This window comes from Ambystoma mexicanum, chromosome 4q, assembly GCF_040938575.1.
Source record: "Ambystoma mexicanum isolate Mex_15411 chromosome 4q, UKY_AmexF1_1, whole genome shotgun sequence".
Classification (NCBI taxonomy): Eukaryota; Metazoa; Chordata; class Amphibia; order Caudata; family Ambystomatidae; genus Ambystoma; species Ambystoma mexicanum.
The window spans coordinates 195,863,957-195,886,580 of NC_090928.1; the positions used below are offsets into that span (position 1 = coordinate 195,863,957).

The 22,624-nt window shown below is 49.9% G+C and overlaps 1 protein-coding gene across 2 annotated transcripts in view; it reads right to left on the reverse strand.

The window, feature by feature from the left end:
• Positions 1–22,624, reverse strand: part of SNX9 (sorting nexin 9) — a 1,580,311-nt gene that overhangs the window by 434,092 nt on the left and 1,123,595 nt on the right. The gene's annotated exons all lie outside the window — the stretch shown is intronic.

Genomic DNA, 22,624 nt, shown 5'->3' on the forward strand with positions numbered 1-22,624 from the left:
CAGTATTTAAAAACAGCCAAAGCCCAATCATCGCGACAACTTCGATGGGCATTGTTCTTTGCCGAATTCGATTTCGTGATCACTTATCGACCAGGCCGCAAAAATGGCAAAGCAGATGCCTTATCCCGAATAGGGATGGGAGAAGCATATGCAAATAGGAACTGGTGCCAATAATTCCCGAGCAAAGAATTCTTGGCATAACTACTCAACAGACACTAGAAGATATTCATTCAAAAATCCAACAACTCTGCTGCAGGACTGGGTAAAGAAAGGCCCGGACTACTCAGTCGTCAATGACCTATCTTACTATCAAGGACGGCTATTTCTACCACACAAGGAAATACAAGAACTAGTCATCTCCAATTACCATGACACCCTGATGGAAGGGCACCCAGGTATCGCAAAAACTGAAGCGAAAATTAAGAGACAGTTCTGGTGGCCCAATTGGCGAAAAGACGTAAAGTCATTTGTGATGTCTTGTGGCATTTGCGCCCAAAACAAAAGCCAGAAGAAAAAACCTGCTGGCCTTTTACAACCTTTGGATATTCCACCTACACCATGGCACACCTTGTCTTTAGACTTTATTACAGATCTACCTTCATATAATGGATTTAACACCATCTTATTTATTGTGGATCTTTTTTACAAGATTGCCCACTTTATTCCTTTAAAAGGATTACCTTCCGCTTCAATTTTGGCCAAGAAGTTCCTCGAAAACATTTTTCGAATACACGGATTTCCTTCCGTATTGGTCTCTGACCGAGGCAGTCAATTAATTTCACAATTTTGGAAGAAATGTCAATTGGCACAAATCGACGTGAGGTTATCAACCAGTCACCATCCCCAGACCGATGGTCAGACGGAGAGGACCAACCAGACCCTTGAACAGTACCTACGTTGCATGCTGCACCAGATCGAAAGCAATTGGAAGGATATTTTATGGATTTCTGAATATGCATACAATAACTCTGTACATTCTGGAACCGGACAAAGCCCCTTCTATACCATATACGGACATCACCCTCGAACCTCAGAACTCGATTCGCCTCAGCACTTAGAAATGCCTGCAGTTAGTCATTTACACTCTACTATTACACACGCCTTTAAGGAGGCAACAGAACATTTGAAACAAGCGAAAGAGAAATAAGAAAAATGCTGATCAACACAGAAGCGATGCTCCACGATATCAGATTGGGGATCAAGTTTGGCTGGCTACAAAACACATACCTCTAAAAGGAACTCGGACTTTTAATCCTAGGTATTTGGGACCTTACACTATTAAGGCCATTATCAACCCGGTGGGCGTCAAGTTGGAATTACCCTCTAATATGCGGATCCATCCTGTCTTTCATGTTACAATTCTGAAACCAGTTCAACCCGGGACAAGACTTGCTAAACCACCTGACCCCATCCTAATAGATGGAGAACCTGAATTCGAGGTAAAGAATATTCTGGACTCTAAGTTGGTTAAATCAAAACTTTTTTATTTAATCGACTGGAAAGGTTACGGACCACAAGAAAGGTCATGGGAGCCTAGCGACCACGTTCATGCACCTCGGTTGGTGAAGAAATTCCATCGGAACTTCCCAGACAAACCAGGGCCAAGGGGAAGAACAACTTTAGGAGGGGCCTTGAGGGGACAGGGGGGGAGTGCTGTCATGATGCCTACCCCCGGGCATCCGGATCAAGCCCATCAGCCCCGGGAATAGGCATACAGACATTTACAAAAACCCCAGCAGCCCCAGCTAGGGGCTGTCTGGGTTCAGTCCTGGCACCGTAGGCACCAGGCTCATAATAAAAATCAGTCCTGGTGCCATAGGCGCCAGGCTCATAGACATTACTTACCTCATGCAGACCATGCTGCAAATAAATCCAAGCCAACGTGAGGCCTGGATGGGACTATTTTACTACAGGGACTATTTTTTACTCGGATGTGGTCCTGGGGAACTTCTTTCCTGGGACTACTTTGGAGGCTATTTAAACCACGCCCGAACAGCAGCACATGCTTCGCGTTATTCTGCATCCAGCAGCGTGACTCCCACCGTGCCTGCAGCCAGCATCCAGTCTTCTGCCACGCCCGCGTGCCTGCAGCTAGCCTCCAGTCTTCTGCCACGCCCGCCTCGAATCCGGAGCTCCTAGAATAAAGAGGAAGAAAAGGACAAGGTTAGAAAACTAACTTATTTCAAATTCCTCACCTGATTCCGGATCCATTTCATCTCCCGACCTGGAAAGTACATCAGTCCTGCACGCGTCGCTTCGCCAGCTCCAGCACGGCGCCATACTCACCAGTTCTCACAGCATCTTTCGATCCGGCACTTTCTCCATCATTTCTTCGCCGTACTCCGGCACCTAGGGGCTCAAGAATAACAAGGTGAGCCAAGGGAATCAACAAATACCTCTTACCACCATAGACTTACCTGATTTACCACCGGCGGTATTATTCTCCATATCTTCATATGCCGCATCTGTAAAGAGGGAGAAAAACAACACGTTAACGCATGGAATAGTTACCGGACAGCGTTGGGTAACACAGACTCTTACCTGAATGCCAGCAGCAGCTACGAGACCTTCTTCTCAGGAACTCAGTTGCAACTTAAGGAAGGAAGGGGACAAGAGTGAACATCAGGCACATTGAACTCTTTGAACTTGATACTTACCAATCCCGCCTGGGACTTCAGAGTCAATGCTTACTGGAACTCTCCCAACGCCTTCAAACCAGTGAAGTAACTGGTATCTACACGCCCCTGCAAGACACGAAGGATGGAGAGCTCATCTTTTACAAACATAAGGTGAGGTTACTAAGGGGATATCGGAGGTGATTAGTGGGGGAGAGCGGGAACAGTTGGGAGGCCATCCCTAAAACCCACTGGTGGCTAATCCCCGTCTCCACTTGCAGGAAAATACTTCTTCGGGTCCAACAGACAAGAGTAGGCGGGCCAGTCCAGACAGTCATCTCTGCACTACGCATCACGTTGACGGAGACCGCAGCTGTCCGGGTCCGATCGACACCCCTGTGGGGTCCAGGTGAGCGTAACAGAGAAGTATGACTGCTCAGCCACAGCTACCAGGTAAATCTGGGTGGAACAGACTGCTACCAATTGGGTTTACTGCTTACTCCTGTAGTCTTAATCTTCTTGCAGTGGTCCTCAAGGGAACTGCACAGGATTCTGCCTAACACTGAACTTACTCTTCAAAGCCTGCAAATTTTCTGTTCTTCTGAAGTAACAATGTGATAGGATGTACAAATTGAGAAAAACCAGGCACAAAAGGCCGATAAAAGTTGGTGAATCCCAGGAAACGTTGGACTTTTTTTACTGACGTGGGAGATGGCCAAGTATGAACCGTTTCCACTTTCCTGTTATCCATCTGAATGCCCTGTGGTGACAGAACGAATCCCAGGAACTCCACCTCCGTTACATGGAAAGAGCACCTCTCAAGCTTGACGTACAGTTGATGTTGCCGTATTTTGGCATGTACCGTTCGAACATGAGAAATGGGTTCCTGGACTGAGGCCGAGTAGATCAATATATCATCAATGTACACCACTGCACACACATCTAGCAACTCTCGTAGCACGTCGTTCATAAAATTCTGGAAGGCTGCAGGGGCGTTGCACAGCCCAAAAGGTATCACTTGATAGTCATACAGACCGTACTGAGTGCGGAAGGCGGTTTTCCACTCATCACCTTTCTTAACCCGCACAAGATGGTAGGCTCTCCGAAGGTCTAGCTTGGTAAATATTTTCACATGCTTGACTTGGTCCAACAACACCGGAATGAGTGGAAGCAGGTATCTGTTTTTCACTGTGATCTGATTAAGCGCACAATAATCTATGCAAGTACCAAGGTTCCCCTCCTTCTTAGGCACAAAGAAGAGGGGAGAGTCTGCAGGCGATCTCGATGGTCGGATAAATCCGTTAGCGAGGTACTGATCAAGGTATACCTTCAAATGAGTTCTTCTGTTCCGTCAAAGCATAAATCCAAGTGCACGGGGCCTGGGATCCAGGTATGAGATCAATCTGGCAATCGTATGGCTGATGCGGTGGTAAAATGTTGGCCTGTTCCTTCTCAAAAACGTCCTGGAAATCTCAATACTATGGAGATAGGATGCCCACCAACCCTACTGTTGGGCACAGCCTGAACCAGCTTTTCCTCATTCCCCTCCTCCCCCCCTTTTCAACTCTATGACACGAGTTCTTGCACTCCTCTGCGAAAATCAAGGTTCTGTTGCGCCAATCAATGTGCGGATTGTGTTCTTCCAACCATGGAATACCCAAAATAAGTTTGAACTGCAGAGCACTGATTAGGTCAAACAAAATCTTTTCTCGATGTTCATCCTGGCAAAGCAAAATGCAATCTTCTGTGCATTGTGTCACTGGCCCGATACTAGCTGAGTACCATCTACAGCCGTTACGTTCTCCACCACTGGCTTAGGGCACACAGCAATCCCAATTCTGCTTGCAAGCTTGTGATCCATGTAATTGCCTATCGCACCGCTGTCCACGTATGCTTCTAGAGCATGCATTTTGGAGGGTTGATGTTGGCTAATTAGGATGACGGGTACAACGAAATGAGAGATCTGAGATTCCTTCTTCTGGCTCGACAAGCCGACCTCTAAGCTTGCCGGGCATTGGAGCTTTCCGCCGGATCTTCTTTCTCTCCCTTATCCACAGCCCCCACTGATTTTCTGGGTGGCTTTACTGGACAATCGCAAAGGAAATGTCCCGCTGTGCCACAATAAAGGCATAACTGCTGCTGTCCTGTTTTCTCTCTTTCCTCTTTCGAGATGGGACCCTGAATTCCATCCAATTGCATAAGCTCAGGATGGACCTCAGATGCATGATGGCCCAGGTTTTCTCTAGGGCGGACATAATACGACCTGTTATCCAAGCTGGAGCGATCCACTCGACTGTCTTGCCATCTGTCGTCCAATTGGATGGTTAAGTCAATGTATTCTGCACATCCGGTAGGAGGATTCACAACCTGGGCCAGAATATCCTTCAGATCCCCCTGCAGGCCTTGATAAAATAACATTGTTCTCTTCTGTTCCGGCCAGTTAGTTTCTGCTACCAACCGGTTAAAAGTGGCCACATAGGCCAGCAAATCCTGACTGCCTTGTCGCAAGGACAATAACTCATTGTTCAAGGCATGTCCCCGAGTGTGACGTGCTTAGAGTTTCTCCAGTTCTCGCTGAAACCCTGGAAAATTGCTTAACAGAGGGCCATCCCTGTTGACGAGGAGAATGGACCAGTCTGCAGCATTTCCTCCCAAATAGTACAGTGCAAATGCCATTTTAGACTGGTCTGATGCAAAAACCCCAGGTCTACACAGGAAATGTAAATGGCACTGGTTTATGAACACTGCAAAGCGCTTCCCCCAGGAACCGCTCCGGAGTAGCTAGCGGAATGTTCCCTGATACAACCACCTGAACAGGGGCCACTTGTTGTGGAATCTGAGCGGGGGGAACACCACCGGGAAGCGGAGCCTAGCCTGCCTGCGCTTGAAGTAGCTGTCAGCCTAGTCCATCTGTGCGATCTCTATTTACTACCAATTCCCGCCTCAGGAAATTGGTTTCAGACCATGCTGCATGCACTTCTGCACGTAGCTCCCTCAACAGCTGGGACAGGTTATCTATATCTGTGGTCTCAATAACGCTCGGGCAGAGTAGTTTTAAGTAATGGCTTTGCATTCTGTAACGCTTCCCTTATTTTTGCAGGAGCGTAGATGGCTAGGGTTCTATGGGTGCTTCAACTACTCTGCTGGAAAGGTATACCCCCTGCAGTAACAAGAGAAATGGAAACAAGGAATGATTCTACTGTGGGTCTAAACCGGTTTACCTCTCCCCACTCTACTATGCTTCTTTACTGTGGTTGGATTAACCCTTGCCTTTCTCACCTGTGGGTTTTAGTTAGGAAGCTCTCTATCCTGCTGTCATGTAGGGGGTGTTGGTTGGTGAGGCGATTTTGCAAGGCACGTGGACTTCCTTATTGAAAAATTTGGAGAAGCCTCGAGTTGGTAAGTATCTTTGATTTTAGTGCCTTGTAGTGATCTCCATCTGTAGTCTCTGGTCTTTAGTTGTCTCTTTAGTGGTTAACTCTGTTCTTCACGTTCTCTCTCTCTCTCTCTCTCTCTCTCTCTCTCTCTGTCTCATAGGATGCAGGAAGGCCTCACAGAGTTAATACGGGCATTTCAGAACACCCACGACGTCGGAATCATCGAGGTAAGTCGGAGCACGTAATTAGGGAAGCGTGCGGTGTAGCAAGGAAACTATGTGGCCTGCGAGGCTTGCTTTAACTATGGCGGTCGAGCGTCTGTCCAACTCGAAAAAAGGTTTGTGATAGGCTGCAGTAAGTATGAGTGCATAGCCTTCTATTGATGCACAGTCTTTGGTTCAGTATGTATTAAACCCAGTACCTTGTCTTTCAGGTTGTCGGAGCTTCGGAATTCTGAAGCACATCAGATGAATGCTGCGGCCGCCGAAGAGGAGTGGCAGGTCTGAGGTGCGGAACTCGGAACGGAGCTCCTCTGCTGAAGGAACTACTGCGGAAATCGAGTCAGGTACGTTGAGAATCTGTTGTCTGAAGATTTTCTGGTAACTTGGTAAGTCTGTTAACTTTAACTTTCTTTACTTTGCAGGTCCGTGGAATGGAGCGCCGGTAAGCGTTGCACCGCTGTCAGTGGAACCAACGCGAAGCACGTGCGAAGGCGTGGGCAGGGCTTAAATAGCCCTCCACGCCCAACTACTGGTTCTCAAATGTAATTCAGCCTGCGGCTCAACAGGCCGCCATTTTAGGGGGCACCTAAAACCCCTTGAGTCTCTATGGGCCCCACTATTGTTCATGTGCTAAGGAATGCCTGGCACGCCAAGCCAGTACCCATCTAGCCCCCACATGTCCTCTCAAAGTGAATTTGCTACCCTGTAAGAATGGTCCCAACCCATGGGCTCGAGGTGATCATGACAACGGCATGCAAGCTTCCCCTGGCGGAGGGACTCACTGGCTGCTGAATGCAGTTCCCTGGGCGCCGGTCCGTCAGTTGGGGGCGGGACAGGTCTGAGCCCTTCAGCGCATCTCCCCTGTTTGGAAAAGTGGTATGTGCTGCATTTGGAGCGGTTGTCTCTCCAGGCCGGGTTGTGGTCACCTGTGTTATGTTTCGTCTATGGTGCTGCACAGCGTGGGGGGGTTGGATTTTCCCAGGTAGACCATTGGATGCGCGCAGGTTGGCGCCTATCAAGGCGCGGTAGCAAGTATCCCCCGCCGTGGGCTGCAGCGGTCAGTGTACTGGGCTGATTATGTGTGTCACGCATGGCCGCTCTTTTTGGCCGCAGATTCCAGGACAGCGGATGCATCCGCCGAGCTCGGCTTCTGTCAGTGTAGCCCCTACATGCTCCGACAGCTGTCCCCCACTTTGTGTGCATCACCAAGTGGATCTGGTGGGTGCTTTCAATGCGCCATTCATATCAGGCGCCGGAGCTCTTCTAACTCCGTCTGCAGACACTTCAACACTTAACAAGTCCCTATAAGTTGCATTTTTTGTTATTTTAACCATTTTGGATTTGGGACTGCCTTTTCCAATTCTGTGACCAGTAACAAAGTCATGGAGGGTTCTAACCACAGATCTTCACACTCATCCAACTCCATAGAGGGGTCTCAGTAAACCGACATTTAATAACCCGTCCTCATCCACCGACTCGTCTTTTTGATGAATCAATCTTCTACAATCCACGTCCCTTGTCTGCTTAGTTTCTTTGCACCATTTTTTGTTTTTATATTTTCACCTTCATTTATGGCAAGTCTATTGTCACTTTGCGTGACGATCAGCACATTTTGTTGAATTTTGGATTGACCCCCTTTACTTGCTTTAATAGAATTATGGAATCCTCTATTTATATTGAAACTCCTTTTAATTCGTGGACTTTTTTGGTAATACAGCTTTGGCATTTTCCAGACCCCTGATTTTCTCAGGTTGCTGAAAAATAGAATACATGTTTTCCTCGTACTCTGATTCTTCCACCTGTAAGGCACCGCTAGAAGCCAAGCCCTCAGTTCCCACCTCTTCATAAGGATTACTTGATTCACCCATTCCTGCACCAACTTGTAGGGGGTTTGATGATTCCACTCCTAGGTTACCCTCACACTCTGGAGAGACCCTACTCATGGCTTCGTGAAACATGCACGGACTCCCTGATAAGTGTTGTTTGACAAGCCTTATTAAACATCGAAACCTTTTCAGTATGCATACTCATACCCACTGTGTTATACCTGCCCGCCACCAACAGATGCTCTAAGAAAGCCATTTTTACATTAATCTGCACTATAGGATTGCACTGATATATGAGATGAGTTTTAACAGTGTTATATAAACCCACAAAAGATTTAAGCACAAAATCCAAAGTCGTGGTGTACTGAACTTCGGCTTCGAGTAAGTATTCGGCCGAATTCCGGCAGAAAAAAAGCTATTCGGCTCTGGCCGAATAGTTTCTTGCTATCCGGCTTTTGCCGAATACTTTGTCATTCTCATTGGAATACAATGCAACAAGAACTCAGAAAGGCAAATATAGACCTAAGTTTGCAAAACTGAATAGAATTAGACCAGAAACATAGCCACAAGACCAGCCAAATTTTTAGCAAACTGCTGTAAAATATCTTATATTGTAATTTGCTCTTTAGGGCATGTTTTGTTACATATTCTTAGACATGAAAGGTGCTCACCTTTTATACTTAGCCAGCAACAATACAGGAAATTCTTTTCTTTTGGTGACTGTTTATATGCAATGTGCACTTTCTTCAGTTGGAAAAGACAAACTGAAAGAAATGTGCATATTTCACTTTAGGATACATTCAGTTCCCGTCATTTCACGTCCCATTGCATACGTCATAGTCCCCCCTTTTCTTTTTTTAAGGACTTGAGTCCTGAGTTTAACATTATCTGATATTTTATCAGGAATGATAAGTTGCATATGTATTGGCGAGAAGGAGTGCCGAGCAGAATTGAAAAGTTAGCAGCATTTGTTCCTGTGGGCCATGCCCATGGAGAAACATTAAGAATTCACAATCAGTAGTGGAGACTAGCAGGGCGTGGTTATGTCAGGCAGAGTAATATGCCCCGACCTAAAAGGTCTCTCAGAGGAATTTGTGTTGGGTAATCTCTCCAGTTCCAAAGTGGGCCAGTGTGTGACAGCGGGTGAAGATAGGTGTGAGAACTCTGTATGAGACAATCAGAGAGCTATGCGCTGTTGGTGGCATTTGTAGGATGTAGAGTTGGGAGAGCCAGAGAATTTCTGGGTGGGCCAAGTCGGGATCGAGTCTTGGTGCCCGGCTTGGATCCAAGTGGCAAACGTGGGCTGAACTAGCAAAATTAGCATGTAACTCTTGGAACCAAAGATACCATTGCTGACACTCTGCCGGCATACACTGTAAGCCCCCATTACTGGCATCCTGCCTCGCCAACACCTCCACAAACTTCCAACTTGGGGCCTGCAAACTCCTTACACAAAAACCATACATGGCATTCCACCTCCCACACTAACACAAATCCCCTACCTGGAATTCTGCTTGCCCATCCCTACAAAACATAAATGCCTGCATGGCTTCCCACTTCCCCAGACCACGCAAAGAGATAACACCCTAGACCTACTCAGAGCAATCAGACAATGAAGGTCAAATCTGCTTTTTTTCTGGCTTTTATCCTTTAAATAAAAATGGTGCATTGATTACAATGAAGACAAATACAAGTATAGAATGCATTTAAAATGGTGCTTTGTTCTTTTTATAAGTGTGTTTTTTCAAGTCTGGAACATGATTTATTAACTATTCGGCTTCATATTCGGCTTCGGCCGAATAGTTCACAAACTATTTGCCATTCGGCCAAATACTAAATATGCTATTCGGCACAGCAGTAGACAAAACAGACGCCTCCGTGGACCCACTACTATCAACGAGTCAAAGAGGAGATTCGGGGAACCATCCTCTTGCTCAGCTTGGCTTTAATGCCTGTTGACCAGCCCCTGTCTCAAAATGAGAGCAATGTCCTCATTTTGTCCTTGGCTAGTACCCAGGTTTGTGGGCTCTTTCAGTTCTTCTAAAGGCAGAACCCTGTTCCCTATGGGCAAATCAACTTCAGCAGGCTGGATGGTAGAGACCAAGTCCCCAGAGTTGCCAACCAGGGCCACATTTAAAAGTTCAGCATCGATATTTCTAGTGCCATGGAAACTTTACATAATCAGCGTACTTGCTCCCATGGTTCAGGGAGCCGACCCACCAATGGCGAGCAGCGTCGTTGCAGTGGCATTCTATTTCCCATGGCGATTGGGGGGATATCGTCCACCCCATCTGAGTGCAATAATACAGCCAAGTAGTCACTCAAAGTACAAAGGCAGATTAAAGCACTTGGGCTACACTTTCCTAGACGATCTAGAGGTTGATGCTAAGACATTTCCCTCTGTTCTATCGCTGAAACCCCCTTCACCCTGCCCAAGAGCCATATTGCTCTCCCGAGGCATAGAGACGAGATCGGGCATCTCTCCTGCAGAGTTGTTCCGAAGAGCATACAACAGATTTCACCTGCGTTTATCGTATACCTTCAAACAAGATCAAAAGCAGCAAACCACGGGAGTGATTAGATTATTGTTGGTTACCATGAAGGCTGAATTCCCCTGTGGGTATCTGTTGGAGGGGCTTTCTCTCTGCACTTGAGGTTACTGAACAGGTGCCTTCACCACTGTGGACCACTGACTAACGCAGACAGCCCCAACTCAGCCACAACTCTATGACACTCCACGCTGAAACAGAGTTTCTATGCAGAAGCTCCTCCTTTCCTCCAGGTATTAATAGCCAGCAAAAAAAGAAGACTGGAAGGAACAGACAGACTGCTCCAACTCAGCCACAACTCCACGTGGGGTTAAATACTATCAACTATTGGTTCAGGAAAGCAGTATTGGAGCTTGCACACTCAAACCTGACAGATAGCCACTTGGAGCTGGAGAGAACTCAACAGACATGGTTAACAGTTTCTATTGGAGGTGAAGCAGTTCCGTGCCTCTTGCCCCATCTACCAAAAGACCTCCCCAGATTATGCTCCCCGTGTCCAGTTATAGCCTCTACCCATCATTGAGGTTCTTTTCCATTGGATTGGAATGGATGTGGTCGGACCCTTAGAACCCTCTAAGACAGGACACAAATAGATCCTGGTCATAGTAGACCAGGCAACGTGCTACGCCAAAGCCTTTTTGGTACACAGCAATTTGATGGATCAAGGAAGCAGAGTTTATAGTACGGCTCATGGGAGACATGAAAGACCTCATGAAAATACAAACACTCTGTATATCAGTAGATCACCCTCAAACTGATCGACTGAAACAAATGCTCTGGAAGCTAGTAGCAGAAGATGGGAAAAACTGGGATGGTCTCCTAGGCCCCCTTTGCCATCCGGAAAATCCCTTTGTAATCAACAGGGTTCTCTCCATTCGAGTTAGTATATGAAAAGAACCCTTGACATGTGATATCCTGAGGGAAGAATAGTAAGACCAGGAGCAACACTACCACAGTGGCCATCCAACTCATTCAAAATACCTGCAACTACATGGAGAAGGTCCAGCGGATGCTGGTCAAAAGTCACATGGAGCAAGCCCACCAATGACAAATTATCAGCTACAAACCAGAAGGTCAAAGTGAGTAGCTTCAAAGTAGGCGACGAGGTCCTGGTGCTCCTACCTACTACCCAGAACAAATTACTGGCACGTTGTCATTGACCCTATGTCACTACAGAATAAGTATTTGCCCCGATTTATAGAGTCCAACAAGCCAGCAGAGATAGCCCTCCCAATTCTACCATATAAATGAACTCAAGAACTGGAAGGGGAATAGCAACTCCCAACTCAGTGTTGTATGCGAATAACACCGCCAATCACCACTACCAATTGAAGTACAAGGCGTTGTCATTCCTCCAGGCCTCAGTATTCGGGAACACCAAGACCTAGCGGAATAGATAAAGAAATTCCCTGACGTCTTATCAGCAAAACCGGGCAAGGCCACAGGATAGTCCATAACATTATTACACCACTGGGGCGAGTGATCAAATTGAAACCATGTAGAATACCAGAGGCCAGGAAGACAAACATAAAAGAGCTGAGAAAAATGGTTGACCTCTGTATAATGGAGAAATCCTACAGCTACTGGTCTTCCCCCATCATTCATGTCCCACAGCATGACCAGACCTGGTGATTCTGTATTGATTTATGCAGACTCAACCAGATCTCCAAGTTTGACACTGATCTGATGCCACGGATTGACAACTTTGAAGAAAACTGGGGAAGAAAAGTATAATGCCCCCTTTCTCTAACAAAGAGATATTGGCAGGAACCCCTGGATGATGAGGACAAGCTGAAAACTACATTTTTCACACCCGATGGGCTATATCAGATCACCATCTTTTTTTTTGGGCTGCATGGGGCACGGGAGTTGAGAGTGAGCGGTACGGGCCTAGGCCCCACACAATTCTGTTAAAAACCCTTGGATCTTCCTTGAGTGTCAGGAGTGATTTGTCTTTGCCATCTCTGACAGTAGTTGGTAAAAACATAATTTACCACAGATCTTATTTGGGGTTCCAATGTTAGACCCGAATCTATAATGATCCCAAAGTTACAGACCGACTGAGAAGGTTCCGGACATATGCTGGAAGATCCGGGCTAGAGTTTGGTGTTACAAAGATTTGAATGTGCATAAAAAGTATGCATCTCCGTTTTATTGGGGTTAATTAAAAAAAATATATATATATGACATGAACCTGTTGGGGAAGCTAGGGGGGAAGAGGGACCCCGCTCAACCCGGGGCAAGAGGCTTACTAAGTCCAAAGCTGCCCTCTGCCAGAGATGTGAAATGGGATTTGCGGGGGTCCAGCGTCCCTGAAAAATCCCCCCATGTGCCGGAAATGTCGACAATGATATCACTCGTTATCTTCCAATGCCTCCCAACATAGCTTCTCGCCATTGCTCTCTCTTTTGTATTTCAGAACCGCAGCTACCGGAATCCTTGTGAGCTACAGAGAAGACCCGAACCGAAACCCACCAAAGGGAGAACCAACAGAACGACTACCCAGATGAACCGGAAGACTTTACCACATCCCAACAATACAGGAACCTAGCTAATTTACCCCGGTGGGCACACATGTTTAAACCCACTTCATGACATGAAAACAAAATCTGCTGGAGAAGGGGGAATGGGCTTAAAAGTTTTTTTTAAAGCTGCTCACCTGCGTCCTAGTGGAAAGTCCAGCATCAACGATTTGTGAAAGATGCCAAATGAGCGCTGTAGCCAATGGGAAGGGGAGAAAGGCACAGAACCACCAGCAATGCACTTTAAAGCAGATAGTAGCAGAGTGGGGGTTGTACGAGTGAGGTTGTAGGAGGAGATAGAAGGGGCCTGAGAGACCAGGTGGAGGAGGGATGGCAGAGTGGAGCGTTGACGAGTTGGAGGCAGAGCTTTGAAATGCGAGGTATTTGAGAGAGAGTGGTATCACTGGTGTATAGTAGAAATTGGGTACATGGGTGCATAGAAGATGTGCGAGAGAGAGAGTGTGAATGGTAGTAGTACAGGACTGGGATGTGAGGAGAAGGGTGCAAATCAGACATGCCGGAGTGGGGAGAGTAGCATTAGTGAGCGCAGTAGTAGTGGGACTAGTGAGAGCGATAACAGTGAGAGGAGGGGTAGTCATTGTGAGAATGTAGTGAGTGATAGTGGAAGCATGGTAGCAGTGGGAGGAGAGTAGTAGTGATTTGGAGGAGAGTAGGCTTGGTAAGAGGAGTCATAGTAGTGTGGGCAAAATAGTCATGTGGGAGGCGTTGGTAGTAGGAAGGAGAAGGAAGGGACAAGTTACTTACCTGTAACTGTTGTTCTCCAGCATGGGTCTGGCATGGATTCACATGCTCATGAATATTCCCCGTCGTCAGGCAGGGAATCCTCGGTAAAGAAAAAATCAGTATCAGTTTCGTTTCTGATCTGTCTTTCTTAGTAGTAACCAATCACTGATCTCTGGGTCATACTGCCCCCAGCCAATGACTGGCCTCTACCTAAGCCCCTCCCCTGGCAGCCATCCTCAGATTTGGTAGCACGTAAAGTGGCAGTATGACCAAGTGAAGAGCCGCAGAGGGGAAGGAGGGAGGGATCGCATGTGAATCCATGCCAGACCCATGCTGGAGAACAACAGTTACAGGTAAGTAACTTGTTCCTTCTCCAGCATGGGGTCTGGCATGGATTCACATGCTCATGAATGTAAGAATACATAGCAGTATACACATGCACAACCACGGGAGGTGGCAACAGGCTCAACATTAAGCAATACAACAACTCAACATTAAGCATCTCTTACCTCCTCACCAGGCTCACCTTAAGCGAACAGGTTGTGTAGCACTGCTTGGCCGACCCTGGACTCCTCCCTGGAGTCCCCATCAACGCAGTAGAATCTCGTGAAGGTGTGCGTTGACCTCCACGTAGCAGTCCTGCAGATGTCCAGCAGGGGCACACCAGACAGGAACGCCAAGGTAGCAGCTATCGCTCTGGTCGAATGGGCTCTCGGACGGCCGGGCAGCGGTCGGTTTGCCAACCGGTGACAGTGCATGATGCAGCCAGAGAGCCATCTGGAAATGGAAGCCTTCGAGAGAGCCTTCCCTTGATTCACAGGGCCAAAGTTCACAAACAGGTGTGACGTCTTCCGAAAACTCTTCATGCGGTCCACGTAGAACTTCAGCGCTCTAGCCACATCCAGCGAGTGCAAAGTCCTCTCGGCCGGAGACGAAGGTGACGGAAAGAAAACTGGCAACACCAAGGGCTCGTTGAGGTGGAAGTTCGACGGCACCTTGGGCATAAAGGAGGGGTGCGTCCTCAGCACCACCCTCGTGTCGGGAAAAGTCAAGTATGGAGGCTTGCAAGATAGGGCCTGGATCTCTCCCACTCGTTGTGCGGAGGTAAGGCCACAAGAAAGGCTGCCTTCCACGACAGGAACTTCAACGGCGCCGAGTGCATACGCTCGAATGGGGCCCCCATGAGCCTGGTCAGCACCACGTTGAGCTCCCACGCCGGGGCAGGGGCCTTCACCGGCGGGAACAATCGGAATAGTCCCTTCATAAATTCCTTCACCAGGCGATAAGACCACAAGGACGCCCGCCCTGTAGTTCTGGTGTATCGGGAAATGGCAGCCAGATGTATTTTGATGGAGGCATGAGCCAGTCCAGCTTTGGCCAGCGACAGTAGGTACAGCAATACTTGAGGGGCCGTAATCCGCAGAGGGTTAATCTTCTGTGCACAACACCAGACAGAACCTCTTGCACTTATGTCCATAACATGTGAGAGTTGAGGACGCCCTGGCTTTTGCAAGAACCTCTCTGCAGTCAGCCGGGATATCGTATCCTCCAAACTCTTGTGCTGCAGGAGCCAAGCCTGCAAGTTCAGCGACACCGGGTCGTAATGGAGAATGGCGCCTCCTTCTCTGGAGAGAAGATCCGCGTCCGTCATCTGCTTGATAGGTGGGGATGCTGACAAGTCCAGAAGTTCCGGGAACCAGATCTGCCTCGGCCACGCCGGTGCGACGAGGATCATCCTGCACCTGGACCTCTTGAGCTGGTTGATGAGACGGAGCAGCAACGGAGGGAACGCGTACAGGAACAGGCCGTCCCAAAGGAACGAGAAAGCATTGCCCATGCTCCTCGGCTGGGCGAACCTGCTGGCGAACCTCTGGCACTTGGAGTTTGTCGCCGTCGCGAACAGGTCGATCTGGGGTTTGCCCCATCGTTGAAAGAGCCGATCCACCTGGTCCTGGCGTAGTTCCCACTCGTGGCACGAGCGCAGCTCCCTGCTCAGTGAGTCGGCGATGGTGTTTTTTATTCCTGCCAGGTGGAAGGGAACCAGAAACATCCCCTGGGTGACGGCCCAGTGCCACAGATCCTGGGCCTCCTTGGATAGGGCTAGGGATCTGGTGCCTCCCTGCTTCCGGATGTAGAACATCGCGGTGGTGTTTTCGGTGAAGATCCTCACCACTTTGTCCTTGAGGGACGGAAGGAACGATTTGAGCGCTCAGAACACGGCTGGTAGCTCCAGGATGTTGATGTGAAGAGACCTCTCCTCCGGGAGCCAGAGGCCTCTTGCGTGGAGATCTCCGGTGTGGGCCCCCCCATCCCTCCAGGGAGGCGTCCGTCGTTACCGTCTCCTGATACGCTGGGGCCTGAAAATCCATGCCTGCCGAGAGGTGCGCACGGGCACCCCACCATAGAATCGCCCGACGGAACTCCTCGTCGAGCGGGATCCTGTCTTCGAAGCAGCCCGCCGCTTGAATCCAGCAGGCGTCGAGGAACTCTTGTAGCGGACGCATCCGAAGTCTGCAAAGGGGCACAAGGTAGATGCACAAGGACATCATCCCGAGGAGGGACTTGATGGACCTCACTCTGGCCACCTCTGTGGCTAACAGGCGCTGCACCTTGCCCAAAATGGCCTTCGTCCTTTCTTCCGACGGAGATGCCAATCGCTTCACTGTATCGAGCTTCGCTCCCAGAAACAGTGCCACCTGCGACGGGACCAGATGGGATTTGGGGTAGTTGACGGCGAATCCCAGCTCCGTGAGCAGGCGGACGGTCCTCGCTGTGTGTTCGATGGAGAGTTCTCTTGACCTTGCACGGATTAGCCAGTCGTCCAGGTAGGGGTAGACGTGGATTCCTTGCAGGCGCAGCCGCGTCGCCACGGTGCGAGGCACTTGGTGAACACCGTGGGTGCCAACTTTAATCCGAACGGCAGGGCTCTGAATTGGTAGTGACGCCACCTGGACAACGAATCTGAGGAACTTTCTGTGACCTTTTAGAATGGGGATGTGGAAGTAAGCATCCTCCAGGTCCAGTGACGATAGGAAGTCGCCCTCCTCCAGCTGTCCCAGCACGTGCTGGAGGGTGACCATCCTGAATTTCTGTGCCTTGATGTACTTGTTCAACCGACGCAGGTCCAGGATGGGGTGCCAACCGCCTGTCTTCTTTCGGACGAGGAAGTATTTTGAGTATACTCCGGAGCCCCGGAGCCTCTTGGGGACGAGCTCGATGGCCCCCTTCCTGAGCATCGCCCTTACCTCCAACATCAGTTGAGGGATGTGATTCTCCTTCCTGGCCACGGGAGGAATGCAAGGACACTTCTTTTGAAATTACAGCGAGTGTCCGTGGGCCAGGGTGTCCAGCACCCAACGGTCGGTGGAGATGGACTCCCACACGCTGACGAACTTCGTCAGCCGGCCTCCCACCGGGGTGCTTCGGTGGGGGCCCGATGCAATGGCCGGTTTAGTCCTGCTTGGAAGAGGCCTTGCCGCCTTGGCCTCCTTGCCGACGGTGGCGAGACCCTCCTTGCTTGCTGCAGCCTCTGTAGGCCTCCTGAGACGAGGAGCGGGCCCGCCTGGCGGTAAGTAGAAGAGCCACCGCTGGATCCTGTCATGATGCCTACCTCCAAGGTGCCAGACAGGGCCCGCCATCCTCAGAGGCAGGCAACATGTATACTAGGGAAGTCCCAGCCACCCCAGATAGGGGCTCTTTGGACTCAGTCCTTGCGCCGTTGGCATCAGGCTCATAAGGGATAACAGTCCTGGCACCACCGGCGCCAGGCTCATACAAGATATGGAAGGAATAGTGTTTGGTGCAAACTTACCTGGCAGACCATGCTGCAATTGCCTTACCTGGCAGATCGTTCTACAACTTCCAGATGAAAAAGGAACTACTTAACCACACGGGTGTGGCTGGTGGCAGGATACATACCTGGGACTACTTGAAAGGCTATTTAAGCCACGCCCAGACAGCAAACCACGCTTCGCGTTGTTCTGCTCATAGCAGCTGGACGCTCACCGTGCCTGCTCCTGCTCCAGTCCTCGACCACGCCTGCCAGCATCCTGGAAACACCCAAGGATAGAAAAGGGAAGAAGAAACAGGTGAAAACAAACCTTACCTGTTAAAGCTGCATTCCGGATTCAGCGCGCCAACGTTCCTGCAAAAAGACATCATTTTAAATACTCTGCGTCGCATACATCTCGGCGCACTTCTCTTACCTGCACGTGGCGCCTTCGGCTCTGCGACGCCCATCCGGATCTCCTGCAGCATTCCAGCACCTACGGGGAGACGAAGAGAAGAAAGCAAGGTGAGAAGGGGAAAATAACCAAGAAGCACTTACCCGCCAAGCTAATTCTTCTTACCTTCGGGTCGATGCCATTCCTTGGGCATTTCAGCACCCCGGCCCCTATGGGGAAAAAGCAAACATCACATTAGTGAATGCAAGAACCGTAGCAAACGAACTATTTTAAACTTACCAGCTTACAGGTCGGACTCAGCTTCTGCTTCGTACCGGCTCCATTTCTTCGGCATTCTCGAACTCCGGCCCCTAAGGAAAAAGAGACAGGAAAAGACAGTAGTGGGCCTACACCAAAATTCACCTGAAATCAGGTTTTCAACGGAAACCGCCCTCAGCCCGGAGTCTTCCATTACCTGCAAAAGAGAAGAGGAACAGTTTAGACTCAAGCTTGCCATAAACATTTACGGTACTTACCGGAACAGACAAGCAAACTCGAACTTACTATCCAGTGACGTAACTGGATCCCAACGCGCCCCTGCATCAGAAGCAGGATGGAGAGCTCACCTTTTCATTCCCTAAGGTGAGTCTACACAGGGAATTACAGAAGGGTTGCAAGGAGGGTGAGAAGGGGAACGGGAGATCAACACAAAACCCGCAGAGTATTAACCCTTCCTTTTCGCTCACAGAAGGGTATTCATCCGAGCCAGACAAGCCGGATTTGGGAACCCAGCCCACTCCATCTTCAGGGTGCTGAACATCTCCTTCGAAGAGGCCACTGCCGTCCAGACCACGCCCGCGCCTCCCTGGGAACCAGGTGAGCCTTACAGATCCCTTGTAGGCTCCCTGTCTGCCTCCAGAGCTCCGAAAGGGCCGCCGTTGCTGAAGGACTCCTAGGGATCGGGCTGTTTCCGTGTCTGTCTTGATGGCCTGGAGGGACTCATCCACCCTCTTTCCAAACAGGTTGTTGCCGTCGAACGGCATGTCCAAAACTCTGGTCTGGACATCCTGGTGAAAGTCCGTCGCCTTGAGCCATCCTCGTCATCGGAGGCAAACCCTGTTGCCCAGTTGGCGAAATCCGGTTTCGGCAATGTCCTTTGCCACCGTTATGGCGTGATCCGACGCCACCTCTCCTTCCTGCAGAATCTGTAGGGCCTCCGCCCTCTTGTCTTCCGGTAGGAAGTCTAGCAGGGGAGCTATCTTGAACCAAAGCTCCCTGTCGTAACGGGCCACAATCGATAAGGCATTGGCCGCCTTAATCGTCGTCGCTGCCGATGAGATGATTCATCGTCCCATGGAGTCCAACTTCTTGCCCTCGCTGTCCGGCGGGGAAGTGGAAGTTGAAGCCACCGCACCCGCTGCTTTCTTCTTGGCTGCTGCCGAGACGACAGAGGCCGGCGTGGGCTGGGCCCTGAGGCACAAGGGGGTGGCATCGGGGACCCGGTACTTCTTCTCGTACCTGTCCCTCTTGGCGGGTGTCGTGGAAGGGTTCTTGAGGACAGCCAGCCCCTGGTCCCAGATGTTGACGAGTAGCGGCACCGTGAGGACCGTCTTTCTCTTGGCCTCTCGTCGTTGGTAAAGAAACCCTTCCTTTTTCTGTTCCTCAGGGCAGAGCTGGAAGAGCTCGGATGCCCTGGTTAACATGGCGTGAAAAGAGCCAATTTCGTCGGGTGGAGAAGCCCGAGGGGGGGGGAGGTGATGACGGGATGTCCGTTGTGTCATCGCCTCCGTCGTCGTCTGTCCCCGTCGCCGTATCCTCTCTAGGGTCCGGTGAGGGGGATGAGGGGTCCACAGGCCTCTCGGGCACGAAGGGCGGAGCGGGGTGGACTCTCCTCCGCTTGTTCGGGGGGCTTCCCGACGGGCCAGGTTCTGGATCCTCCGTTGGGGTCTGTGGTAACCTCGTCCTTATCTCAGTACATAAGGATTGGATCGTCAACAAAATGGCCGCCGAGCTATCCTGGGGCTCGGGTAATGGCTGCGACGGACGGGATGGCTGCTCCCCTGGGCCCTCGTCGTCGCTATCTTCGATCACATCAGCGGGAACCGTCCTCTGGGATCGAACCTTCTCGAATCTCTCGTTGAGGCCTATGAACCTCTCGTTGAGGCCTTTCACGGAATCCCAGTCCGTAATGGCCACCCCTTCCCCCCTCTTTTTCCACCGGGGTCTTCACAGGGGTCTTAACAATGGCCTGGAAAGAGGATTCCCTCCGTGGCGGCAGGGAAACTCTGGGCCCCGAGGTCGCCTCCACTGGCGTAGCCTCTGCCGGCTTCGCCAGGGGCTGCGACAACCTATAGAGGCCTTTGCCGGGTGGATCAAGGCCCTCACCACCTTAGGTGCGTCATGGGCCTTCGCTTTGGGGTGAGGGTCATCGCCTCGCTCCCCCTCGGCTCCCTTCGAGATCGACCGGGGCCTCTCCAGAAGCTTACCCGGGTTCTCGGACTTCCTCTTCCCCGAACCAGAGCGCTGGCTCGTGGTTGATCGTGCCGGGGAAGTCGCACCCTGCCTGGCAGCCGAGGAGCCCGACCTTTCGGCGCTCCCAGTGCCCGCGGACTCGCAGTGCTTGGCCTTCTGTTGGACCCCCGTCGCCGGGGCGCCCTCACAGGACTTAGAAGACCGCTCAGACTTTTTCTTCGCCTTCTCACCTGCTGTGCCCTTCTCCAGCCAGGCGGCGAGGCGGGACCGACGATCTTGCTTGGTCCATTCCGACAGGTTCTTGCAGAACGCACAGTCCTTCTCCACGTGCGTCTTGTCCTCATGAAGGCAGTAGAGACATCTCGAACGCTCGTCCTCCTTGAAAACATTTTGCAATCTGCATCCTGGGCAGCTCCTGAACAGTTTGGATCCGGGCGTCGAGCTTCCCTTGTCCTGGGCCATGTCCGTTGAGGTAGGCCACAGATCTTCTGGAATCCTCCAAGAAGCGTAACTCAACAAGTACTTCACCCTTGAGGGGCATAGAAGAATTCCAAAACGGGTCCCCGTTATCGGAAGTAGAAACGGTGGAGCTTGAGGCTCGATTAACCGAAAAATGAAAAAAATCTCCTGAAAAAGCGTGAAAACGCAGTAAAAGGTTGAGAGCTAAAACTCGAGGACTCCCAACACTTGAACATGCGGTAAAAATCTGAGGATGGCTGCCAGGGGAGGGGCTTAGGTAGAGGGCAGTCATTGGCTGGGGGCAGTATGACCCAGAGATCAGTGATTGGTTACTACTAAGAAAGACAGATCAGAAACGAAACTGATACCGATTTTTTCTTTACCGAGGATTCCCGGCCTGACGGGGAATATTCATGAGCATGTGAATCCATGCCAGACCCCATGCTGGAGAAGGTAGTAACATCAAAGGGTGGAGGTGAGGGCTGAAGGTGAGGACTTGTAGTCCAGAAGTCAAGGGAGGGGAGTGAGAAGTCAGAGCAGTAGTTAGTAGCAGTGAGATTAGTAGTAGTGCAGAAGCGTAGTAGTAATGGTGGTGAAGGAAGAGTAGCAACATTGCAGGCAAAGTAGTGCAGCAGTAGAGCAGGGAGAGCGGTAGGAAGGAGAGAATGCAATATCGGCGAGGCAGAAGAGAAGGACGAGGGAAGGAGAGAAGGTGGGTGTAGTTGGACATATGAGGAGAGTAGGCAGAGGCGATAGAAGACTTGAAGGTAGAACGGCACATACATACACTTCTTGTTGTCGCACTAACCAGCTATAGTGTAGAACCAGGTTAGAAAGCCAGAGGGAGTTAAAAAGCCATTGATTCAGGCAACCATCTTCAGACAAAGGCAGTGGTAGATAATGGAGGTTACACATCATTAGCACTAACTGGTCACCATGGATGGCTGGGATAGGGTGGGAATCCCACAGGAGGTAAGGGAGAGAGAAGGGGATGGCCCTATGGCCACTTCCCAGACCCTTTTTCCAGCAGGTGCATCCCATAAAATCATCTGCCTGTTTTATGTTGAATAATCGATTTATAATAAACAGTACATACCCTAAATCTTTTTCTTGCCGCTGGGATAATAAAAACCCTTACACTTCAATGGGACTCTGAGTTAATCAGGCCGTTTTTGACTCAATCCAATGTTTGAAGGAAGACGGACAGTATAGTTTTGCAAAGTTATGATACTCTGTCAAATTGGCACATGAGTGGATGTTTTCCAGATGATAACCAGCACCCTCTCTAACGACGCAACCAAGCCATCATTTCCAATACACTGACAGGCTCCTTGATATCTTGAGTAATCCATCATCCTATATATCTCAGCCCTTTCTTATGCACAATCCAGTAGCAGCGTGTCTTTGCATGAAATCCACCAATGCACTAGAATACTTCCAGTAATTAGCTTTCCTCCGATCACTGCACTGGAATAGCCTTCTACTCAACAAAGGTCCCCACAGTGGTGTACTGGCTCAATGCTGTGAAATGGAAACGAGAAACTCAATGGGTCACCTAACTAGTCATTAAAGCAACTGGTACCAATGAATTTTTTCTTCATGAATCAGTACATCCACTCTGCACCTTATAGCAATGTATTGGAACGGTTTTCTATGGCGCATCACTTACATTTTGA